The sequence below is a fragment of the Manis pentadactyla genome, chromosome X (genome assembly GCF_030020395.1).
Source record: "Manis pentadactyla isolate mManPen7 chromosome X, mManPen7.hap1, whole genome shotgun sequence".
In the NCBI taxonomy this organism is placed as follows: domain Eukaryota; kingdom Metazoa; phylum Chordata; class Mammalia; order Pholidota; family Manidae; genus Manis; species Manis pentadactyla.
The window spans coordinates 47,132,228-47,142,776 of record NC_080038.1 but is presented as its reverse complement, the minus strand read 5'-3'; the positions used below and the strand labels follow the sequence as shown (position 1 = coordinate 47,142,776).

Below are 10,549 nucleotides of genomic sequence, written 5' to 3'. Positions count from 1 at the left end.
CAGCTGAAACCAGAGCCGCAGTTCCAGCCATTAAGAAAAAAGAGGCAGACTTCAGAGACAGAGCCACGAGTCTGGCCTGTGTGTTTGCAAGACTTCCTGCTGGAGAGTGAGCCAACCTCACTTGGGCCCACACAGGAAGGTGATTGGGGAACATGGTTTGTGTGAGGGAAGGTGAAGGTATCTGCCCTGAGGGACCAGGGGGGGAACGGAGGCCACATGTTGAAATAGCTATCCATTGGTCCCCAGTGAACATACAATGTGTCCTGGCACTGATGGACACAGGGGCTGAATGTTCACTGATTCATGGTAACCCTGAGCAGTTTCCCGGTACCTCCACTATCATAGATGGATACGGGGGTAAGTCTATCAGAGTGAAACAAGTCAAAATCCCTTTGGGAATAGGGCATCTACCCCCAAAAGAGTATACTGTGTATATATCTCCTATACCTGAGTATGTTTTGGGGATTGATATCCTGCAGGGTCTATGGTTGCAGACCAGTGCAGGTGAGTTCAGACTGACAGTACATGTGGTGATGGCAGTTCTGAGGGGACATGCTAGGCACCTGCCCGTAGCTTTGCCTGTGCCTTGGTGGGTGACTAATACCAAACAATAAAAACTGCCTGGAGGGCATAAAAAGATTGGAGAAACTCTCCAGGAGCTGGAAAAGGTGGGTATTATGAAGCAATCCCATAGTCCTTTCAATTCCCCAGTGTGGCCAGTAAAAAAGCCAGATGGCTCCTGGCATATGACTGTGGATTACAGAGAAATGAATAAATTCAGACCCACTATGCACGCAGCTGTACCTTCTATTGCAGGCCTGATGGATACCCTCAGCCATGAACTAGGAACATACCATTATGTGGTAGATCTTGCTAATGCCTTCTTTTCCATTGACATTAAGCAGGAAAGTCAGGAACAGTTTGCCTTCACGTGGGAAGGACAGCAATGGACTTTCACTGTCCTTCCACAGGGATACCTCCACAGCCCCACCATCTATCACAGACTTGCAGCCCAGGACTTGGCTACATGGGAGAAACCACCAACGGTGCAGCTGTACCATTATATTGATGATGTCATGCTCACGTCTGATTCTCTTTCAGATCTAGAAGGTGCAGCACCTAGACTGCTGCAACATCTACAGGAGAAAGGATGGGCTGTGAACAGTACCAAGGTTCAGGGACCTGGTTTCTCTGTCAAATTGCTGTGGGTCGTCTGGTCAGGTAAGACCAAAGTTGTACCAGAAGCAGTTATAGATAAAGTCCAGACCTTTCCTACCCCTACAACTGCAGTATTGCTACAGGAGTTTTTGGGTATTCTAGGCTACTGCAGAGTGTTTATCCCACACTTGGCACAAATTCTGAAGCCCTTATACCGGTTGGTATGAAAGGGCATCAGGTGGGACTGGGATGAGACATGGGCATCTGCCTTTACTACAGTAAAACCGGTAGTCAAGGCCATACAGGTTTTGAGTGTAATAGACTCATCAGGCCCTATGAGCTGAATATTCACGTGACTGAAGATGGTTATGGCTGGGGTCTCAAGCAGCAGCTTGAATGAACACACTAACCTATTGGGTTCCGGTCTCAACTCTGGAAAGGGGCAGAGGTACAATACAATTTGCTAGAAAAACAACTGGTTGCCATGTATCATGCCTTGCTGGCTACAGAAGCCATCACTGTAGTGGCCTCGATAAAGGTAATAACCACCTATCCCATCTTGGGGTAGGTACAACACTGGACCCAAAAGCCAAGGAGTGGTGTGGCACAAACGCTCACAATAGCCAAATGGGGTGCTTACCTACAGCAGTATAGTGCCCTCTCTAGTAGCCCCTTGAGTGAAGAACTCCAACACTTACTGGGGCCAGTGACATATACTAGTGAAAAGCAGGAAGAACTTGCTTTTGAACCATTAGTAGCAGAGTCCCCATTGGGAGGGAAAAGCCCCTATACCTGAAGATGCTTGGTACACAGATGGCTCCAGCTGTGGGCAGCCCCCAAAATGGAGGGCCATAGTTTTCCATCCTAAGACTGAGACAATATGGATGGAAGATGGTGAGGGGAAGAGCAGCCAATGGGCAGAGTTGTGGGCCGTGTGGCTTGTGATCAGCCAGGAGCCCTCCCCTATAGTTGTCTGCACTGACAGCTGGGTTGTCTATTGGGGCTTGACCCTGTGGCTACCAACCTGGTACCATGCCAACTGGCTGTTTGGTCACTGAACCCTTTGTGGGCAAGACTTGTGGCAAGACTTATGGGCCTGTGGTCAGACCAAAATAATTACAGTATACCATGTGACAGGTCATTTGGTATCCTCAGGAAATGATGAAGCACCTAATTTGGCCTGGATACATTGGTTAGAAGGAAAGCATGCCTCTGATATTGCCCAATGGTTACATCACTGTTTGTCGCATGTGGGGAAAAGACAGTGTGGGCTGTAGCCCTTCAGTGGGGCTTGCCTTTGACCTTCGGGGAAGTTATTAGAGCCTGGCAGGAGTGTGTCATGTGCTCCAAAAGGGACTTACACCAAGTTCCACAGCAACATGGGACAATAGCTAGACATGTTAACACATATGGCTGCCTCCCCTATACAACTGCAAGTACAAATCAAGGAAGAATCACTGAACCCAAGGTTCAGACATCAGAATAACATCTTGCTTCCAGCACCAACTGCACTGAACCCCAGAGACTCCATTGAGTGGACATGGCCTTGGAGCTTTCGACACATGAACCAACGATGGCTGGCTCTCCTGCCATCTTGCGGACAAGGCCTGGAAGCTGGCCTCATGTGTATTCCTGGAATAATAGCAGAGTGGCCCCCAAAGGTCACAGTAGTATATCCTGAACAGACAGAAGGTAGGAGCATATTACTCGGCAGTTTTGTTTTATCATTATGGCCAGTGCATGCACCTCTGGCAGCACTATATATAGACCCTTCATTAACCCCCATGGGGAAAGGAGTGAAAGTGTGGTATCCTAGACCTGGAAGGGACCCCCTTCCTGCTACAGTCCTATCACAGGACCACCCTCTTGCATGCATCCTACCTGATGGACAAGATTTGCCTATGTTGTTATCTTTAAAACATGTGTCTTATTGCCCCTAAAGTCTTTGTGGATTGGGTACTTCCTCTAGCTTGAGGATTATTATAATTTTTGTTACCTGTATCAAAATTTTGTTGTATCTTAATTTTTGTTATTATCTCTAAGTTGCTGTTATCCTCTGTTGCTATTGTAGAATCTGGTTACAGTGCCCCAGCTTTCTCCCACAGGGACCATTGCAGAAGCCTGAAAACATGTAGATTGTAAGGCGAGAATCCTGGAGGGGTGGAGTGTTGTGACGTTGGGTTTCCTTTGGCCAGGATCCTCACTGAACTTAAACCACCTGATGATGTAACTGGCCTGTTGCTGGGCTGCCGCTTCCACACCTTTAGACAATAAGCTATTATTGTGCTATATAGAGAGCTCAGCCCAGTGCTCTGGGCAGAGGCAGAGATGCTAGTGCTCAATCTACCACTGGGAGAACAAGCCGGGTATTAAACCCTTTCACCACAAAGAACGTTTTGCTGTCAATTTCTTTGGTCACATTGAATCCATAGTGAACTTGCCCGGGACTGAGACCCATTGGCAGGACAGGGATAAGTTGAACAGTCTCTCAGTCATACTGGCTTCAGCTTCCCTAAGCACTTATAAGAGCCACTTCTGGGGAATCCAGCAGTGAGATCATGTGGAGTTCAGGGAAATACACACACAGCTCACCACAGTAACAATACAGTTTGATGGGGAGTGGACCTCTCTCTATTTTTACTCTCCCCATGACCACCGCCCCACAATAGTAGATGACAGCAGATCACTTCCCTTGGGTGGAATGTGTATGCACACCAGATCCGGGCTGCTGCAGAGTTTGGAGGGAGGGTGGGCAGGAGCTCTGGAAGCATGTGGCCTAACTGGCCGAGTACAACTCCTCTCAGCCAGGCTCAAATGGGCATGCTGCCCTCAGGTTAACAGAGGACAGCCGGGGCTGCTTCCTTCTTAGTGAAGAGCAGATACCAAAAGATGAATGCTATGGGGCGTGGGGGACATAAGACAAGAGAATATACAGTTTGTTTGTTTTCCTCCCTTTCTTGTTTTATTTCCCATTCTCCACACTTCCATTCCTCTCCAAATCCTGCCACATTGGGATCGCTTTGAGTGTGTTTAGTGTATATCCTTTAGTTTTCCTGAGTTCTTGTGAGATGTATATTTGGCATGTATGTGTCTGCATTTGTAACTTATGTGAATAGTGTTTTGTTATGTGGCTTATTTACTTTTTTGCTCAGTGCTGTGTGCTGAAAATTGTTAGTGATGCTCTGTGGACATTAATTCACTGATCTAACTGCTGAAAGGCCAACAATGGAGTGCACCCCTAGCTATTTCCAAGTGCACATGCCCAGTGATGGACACCCAGAATGCCTCCTACTCCCCACTGGCACAAACCACACCATAATGAACATTTTCCTACATGACCATGTATGGATCTCTGTGAGAACTGCTTCAGATGGCCCATGGTGATCCTGAATTTGACTATGTACTGCCACATTCATTACTGGGATGGCTGCCAAAGTCCCTACTGGAAGTGCATGAGAGTCCCCATGCCCCACATTGCCCTTCGAGGACCTGGTGTTTGATTCAGCTTTTTAAAAATTTTGCCCCTCTATGAAAGCAAAAGTGAAATATCACGGTAGTTTTATTTTGTATTTTTCTGATAAACTAATGCACTTGAGCATCTTTTCTCATGGTTGTTAGCCTTTTGGGTTTTTCATTTCAGCAAACTGTTTCTTCAAATACTTTGAAGACCTGTTTGTGGAGGCTCTTCCACTGTTCTTTCTATGTGGGGTCTGCTGATAGCCCTGATCCTGTGGGAAGGCAGGGCCCAACCAGGGCTTCTGTACTCTGTATTAGGCACTGTGGTGCCTTTGTACTTCCATATGAATTTTAGGATCAGCATGTCAAGTTCTGCAAAAAAGGAATTATAGGAATTACACTGTATCTATAGGTCAGTTTGGGAAGAACTGATTCCTTAACAATCCTGAGTTTTCTGACCCATGAACAAGGTGTATCTTTTCATTTCCTTTGTTCTTCCTCTCAGCAATATAGGTGTATAGGTCTTTCTTTTACACCTTTCGTCAGGTTTATTCCTAATTTACAGTTTTAGATGTTATTGTCACAGGGATTTAAAAATTTTAATGACAAATTGTTCATTACTATATATGGTTGGTATATATTTATTGTTTGGTTTATATTGATCGTGTATCTTGCCACTTGATGGGTTTACTTATTTGATCTAGTAGTTTTTCTTGTTGTTTTGCTAGATTGAACTAGATTTTCTACATAGACAATCATGTCATCTTCAAACACAGTTACTTCCTCCTTTCCAATGTGGATGCCTCTTTTTCCTTTTCTTGCTTGACTATACTGGCAAGAACCTCTGGTACAATGCTGAATAGAAGTGGTGAGAGAGGATATCCCTGTCTTATTTCTGATCTTTGGAGGGAAAACATTCAGTCTTTCATCACTAAACATGATGTTAAGTGTAGGGTTTTTTTTTTTCTCATTGTTTCTCTGGTTTCTTATTTTTGTTGTTGTTGTTATCATTAATATACAATTACATGAAGAACATTATGTTTACTAGGCTCCCCCCTTCACCAAGTCCCCCATACACACCCCATTACAGTCACTGTCCATCAGCACAGTAAGATGCTGTAGAATCACTCCTTGTCTTCACTGTGTTGCACAGCCCTCCCCGTGCCTCCCCCACACATTATACATGCTAATCATAAGGCCCCCTTCCTTTTTCCCCACCCTAATCCCTCCCTTCCCACCCATCCTCCCCAGTCCCATTCCCTTTGGCAACTGTCAGTCCATTCTTGGGTTCTGTGATTCTGCTGCTGTTTTGTTCCTTCAGTTTTTCTTTGTTCTTATACTCCACATATGAGTGAAATCATTTGATCCTTGTCTTTCTCTGCCTGGCTTATTTCACTGAGCATAATACCCTCTAGCCCCATCCATGTTGTTGCAAATGGTAGGATTTGTTTTCTTCTTATGGCTGAATAATATTCCACTGTGTATATGTACCACATCTTCCTTATCTTGTGTACTGATGGACACTTAGGTTGCTTCCATATCTTGGCTATTGTAAATAGCACTGCGATAAACATAGCGGTGAATTTGCCTTTTTGAAACTAGGCTGCTGCATTCTTAGGGTAAATTCCTAGAAGTGGAATTCCTGGGTCAAATGGTACGTCTATTTTGAGCTTCTTGAGGAACCTCCCTCCGTATTGCTTTCCACAATGGTTCGAACTAATTTACATTCCCACCAGCAGTGTAGGAGGGTTTCCCTTTCTCCACAACCTCGCCAACATTTGTTGTTGTTTGTCTTTTGGATGGTAGCCATCCTTACTGGTGTGAGGTGATATCTCATTCTGGTTTTAATTTGCATTTCTCTGATGATTAGCGATGTGGAGCATCTTCTCATGTGTCTGTATGCCATCTTAATTTCTTCTCTGGAGAACCGTCTCTTCAGCTCCTCTTTCCATTTTTTAATTGGACTATTTGCTTTTGTTTGTTGAGGTGCATGAGCTCTTCATATATTTTGGATGTCAACCCTTTATCGGATCTGTGATTCATGAATATATTCTTCCATACTGTAAGGTACGTTTTGTTCTATTGATGGTGTCCTTTGCTGTACAGAAGCTTTTCAGCTTGATATAGTCCCACTTGTTCATTTTTGCTTTTGTTTCCCTTGCCAGGGGAGATACGCTCATGAAGAAGTCACTCATGTTTCTGTCCAATAGATTTTTGCCTATGTTTTCTTCTAGGAGTTTTATGGTTTCATGACTTACATTCAGGTCTTTGATCCATTTGGTGTTTACTTTTGTGTATGGGGTTAGACAGTGATCCAGTTTCATTCTCTTACATGTAGCTGTCCAGTGTTGCCAGCACCATCTGTTGAAGAGACTGTCATTTCCCCATTGTATGTTCATGGCTCATTTATCATATATTAATTAACCATATATATTTGGGTTAATGTCCGGAGTCTCTATTCTGTTCCACTGGTCTGTGGGTCTGTTCTTGTGCCAGTACCAAATTGTCTTGATTACTGTGGCTTTGCAGTAGAGCTTGAAGTTGTGGAGTAAGTTCCCCCCCTCCCACTTTATTCTTCCTTCTCAGGATTGCTTTGGCTATTCGGGGCCTTTGGTGTTTCCATACAAATTTTTGAACTATTTGTTCCAGTTCGTTGAAGAATGCTGTTGGTAATTTGATAGGGATTGCATCAAATCTGTATATTGCTTTGGGCAGGATGGCCATTTTGACGATATTAATTCTTCCTAGCCAAGAGCATGGGATGACTTTCCATTTGCTAGTGTCCTCTTTAATTTCTCTTAAGAGTGTCTTATAGTTTTCAGGGTATAGGTCTTTCACTTCCTTTGTTAGGTTTATTCCTAGGTATGTTATTCTTTTTTGATGCAATTGTGAATGGAATTGTTTTCCTGATTTCTCTTTCCATTCGTTCATTGTTAGTGCATAGGAAAGCCTCAGATTTCTGTGTGTTAATTTTGTATCCTGCAACTTTGCTGTATTCTGATATCAGTTCTAGTAGTTTTGGAATGGAGTCTTTAGGGTTTTTTATGTACAATATCATGTCATCTGCAAATAGTGACAGTTTAACTACTTCTTTACCAATCTGGATTCCTTGTATTTCTTTGTTTTGTCTGATTTCCATGGCTAGGACCTCCAGTACTATGTTAAATAACAGTGGGGAGAGTGCACATCCCTGTCTTATTCCCGATCTCAGAGGAAAAGCTTTCAGCTTCTCGCTGTTCAGTATGACGTTGGCTGTGGGCTTATCATATATGGCCTTTATTATGTTGAGGTACTTGCTCTGTATACCTATTTTGCTGAGAGTTTTTATTATGAATGGATGTTGAATTTTGTCAAATGCTTTTTCAGCATCTATGGAGATGATCATGTGGTTTTTGTCTTTTTGTTGATGTGGTGGATGATGTTGATGGATTTTCGAATGTTGTACCATCCTTGCATCCCTGGGATGAATCCCACTTGGTCATGGTGTATGATCCTTTTGATGTATTTTTGAATTCGGTTTGCTAATATTTTGTTGAGTATTTTTGCATCTAAATTCATCAGGGATATTGGTCTATAATTTTTTTTGGTGGGTCTTCGCCTCGTTTTGGTATTAGGGTGATGTTGAATGAGTTTCGGAGTATTCCCTCCACTTACATTTTTTGGAAAACTTTAAGGAGAATGGGTATTATGTCTTCTCTTCTCTGTATGTCTGATAAAATTCCGAGGTAAATCCATCTGGCCCGGAAGTTTTGTTCCTGGGTAGTTTTTTGATTACTACTTCAATTTCTTTGCTGGTAATTGGTGTGTTTAGATTTTGTATTTCTTCCTTGGTCAGTCTTGGAAGGTTGTATTTTTCTAAGAAGTTGTCCATTTATTCTAGGTTTTCCAGTTTCTTAGCATATAGGTTTTCATAGTATTCTCTAATAATTCTTTGTATTCCTATGGGGTTCGTCGTGATTTTTCCTTTCTCGGTTCTGATTCTGTTAATGTGTGTGGACTCTCTTTTTCTCTTAATAAGTCTGGCTACAGCCTTATCTATTTTGTTTATTTTCTCAAAGAACCAGCTCTTGGTTTCATTGATTTTTTCTACTGTTTTACTCTTCTCAATTTTATTTATTTCTTCCCTGATCTTTATTATGTCCCTCCTTCTGTTGACTGTAGGCATCATTTGTTCTTCTTTTTCCAATTTCAATAATTGTGTCTCAGGCTATTCATTTGGGATTGTTCTTCCTTCTTTAAATATGCATGGATTGCTATATACTTTCCTCTTAAGACTGCTTTCGCTGCATCCCACAGAGGTTGGGGCTTTGAGTTTTTGTGGTCACTTGTTTCCATATATTGCTTGATCTCTATTTTTATTTGGTCATTGATCCATTGATTATTTAGAAGCATGTTCTTAAGCCTCCATGTGTTTGTGGGCCTTTTTGCTTTCTTTTTACAATTTAGTTCTAGTTTTATTCCTTTGTGGTCTGAAAAGTTGGTTGGTAAGATTTCAATCTTTTTGAATTTACTGAGGCTCTTTTTGTGGCCTAGTATATGTTCTATTCTGGAGAATGTTCCATGTGCACTTGAGAAGAATGTTTATCCTGTTGCTTTTGGATGTAGAGTTCTATAGATGTCTATTAGGTCCATCTGTCTAGTGTGTTGTTTAGTGCCTCTGTGTCCTTACTTATTTTATGTCTGGTGGATCTATCCTTTGGAGTGAGTGGTGTGTTGAAGTCTCCTATAATGAATGCATTGCATTCTATTTCCTCCTTTAGTTCTGTTAGTATTTGTTTCACATATGCTGGTGCTCCTATATTGGGTCCATATATATTTATAATGGTTATATCCCCGTGTTGGACTGAGCCCTTTATCATTATGTAATGTCCTTATTTATCTCTTGTTACTTTCTTTGTTTTGAAGTCTATTTTTTCTGATACTAGTACTGCAACAACTGATTTTTTCTCCCTGTTGTTTGCATGAAATATCTTTTTCCATCCCTTGACTTTTAGTCTGTGCATGCCTTTGCGTTTGAGGTGGGTGTCTTGTAAGCAGTATATAGATGGGTCTTGCTTTTTATCCATTCTATTACTCTGTGTCTTTGATTGGTGCATTCAGTCCATTTACATTTAGGGTGATTATTGAAAGATATGTACTTATTGCCATTGCAGCCTTTAGATTTGTCATTACCAAGGTTCGAGGTTAGCTTCTTTAGTATCTTACTGCCTAACTTAACTCGCTATTATAGACACTGTCTGGTGCTTGTTTATTTCTCTCCTTTCTTATTCCTCCTCCTCTATTTTTAATATGTTTGGTGTTTTATTCTGTGCTCTTTTGTGTTTCCTTTAACTGCTTTTGTGGGTAGTTGATTTTATTTTTTGCCTTAGTTAGTATTTGGTTGGTCTGCTTTCTCTGCTGTGATTTTATTTTCTCTCATGACATCTGTTTAGCCTTAGGAGTGCTCCTATCTAGAGCAGTCCCTCTAAAATAACCTGTAGAGATGGTTTGTGGGAGGCAAATTCCTTCAACTTTTGCTTGTCTGGGAAGTGTTTAATCCCTCCTTCATATTTGAATGATAATCGTGCTGGATACAGTATCCTTGGTTCGAGGCCCTTCTGTTTCATTGTATTAAATATATCATGCCATTCTCTTCTGGCCTGTAGGGTTTCTGTTGATAAGTCTGATGATAGCCTGATGGGTTTTCCTTTGTAGGTGACCTTTTTCCTCTCTCTAGCTGCCTTTAGAACTCTGTCCCTGTCCTTGATCTTTGCCATTTTAATTATTATGTGTCTTGGTGTTGTCCTCTTTGGGTCCCTTCTGTTGGGAGTTCTGTGTGCTTCCGTCATCCGAGCAACTATTTCCTCCCCCAGTTTGGGGAAATTTTCAGCAATTATTTCTTTAAAGACACTTTCTATCCCTTTTTCTCTATTCTTCTTCTTCTGGTACCCCTATA

General features: G+C 42.2%; 1 long non-coding RNA gene across 2 annotated transcripts in view; it reads right to left on the bottom strand.

Annotated features, from left to right (window-relative positions):
* Positions 1–632: 632 nt before the first annotated feature.
* Positions 633–10,549, bottom strand: part of LOC118929164 (uncharacterized) — a 45,776-nt gene continuing 35,859 nt past the window's right edge. For both annotated transcript variants that reach the window (XR_008995274.1, XR_008995275.1), the window contains one exon: positions 633–4,986. This is a non-coding gene — a long non-coding RNA (uncharacterized LOC118929164). The remainder of the gene's footprint in view (positions 4,987–10,549) is intronic.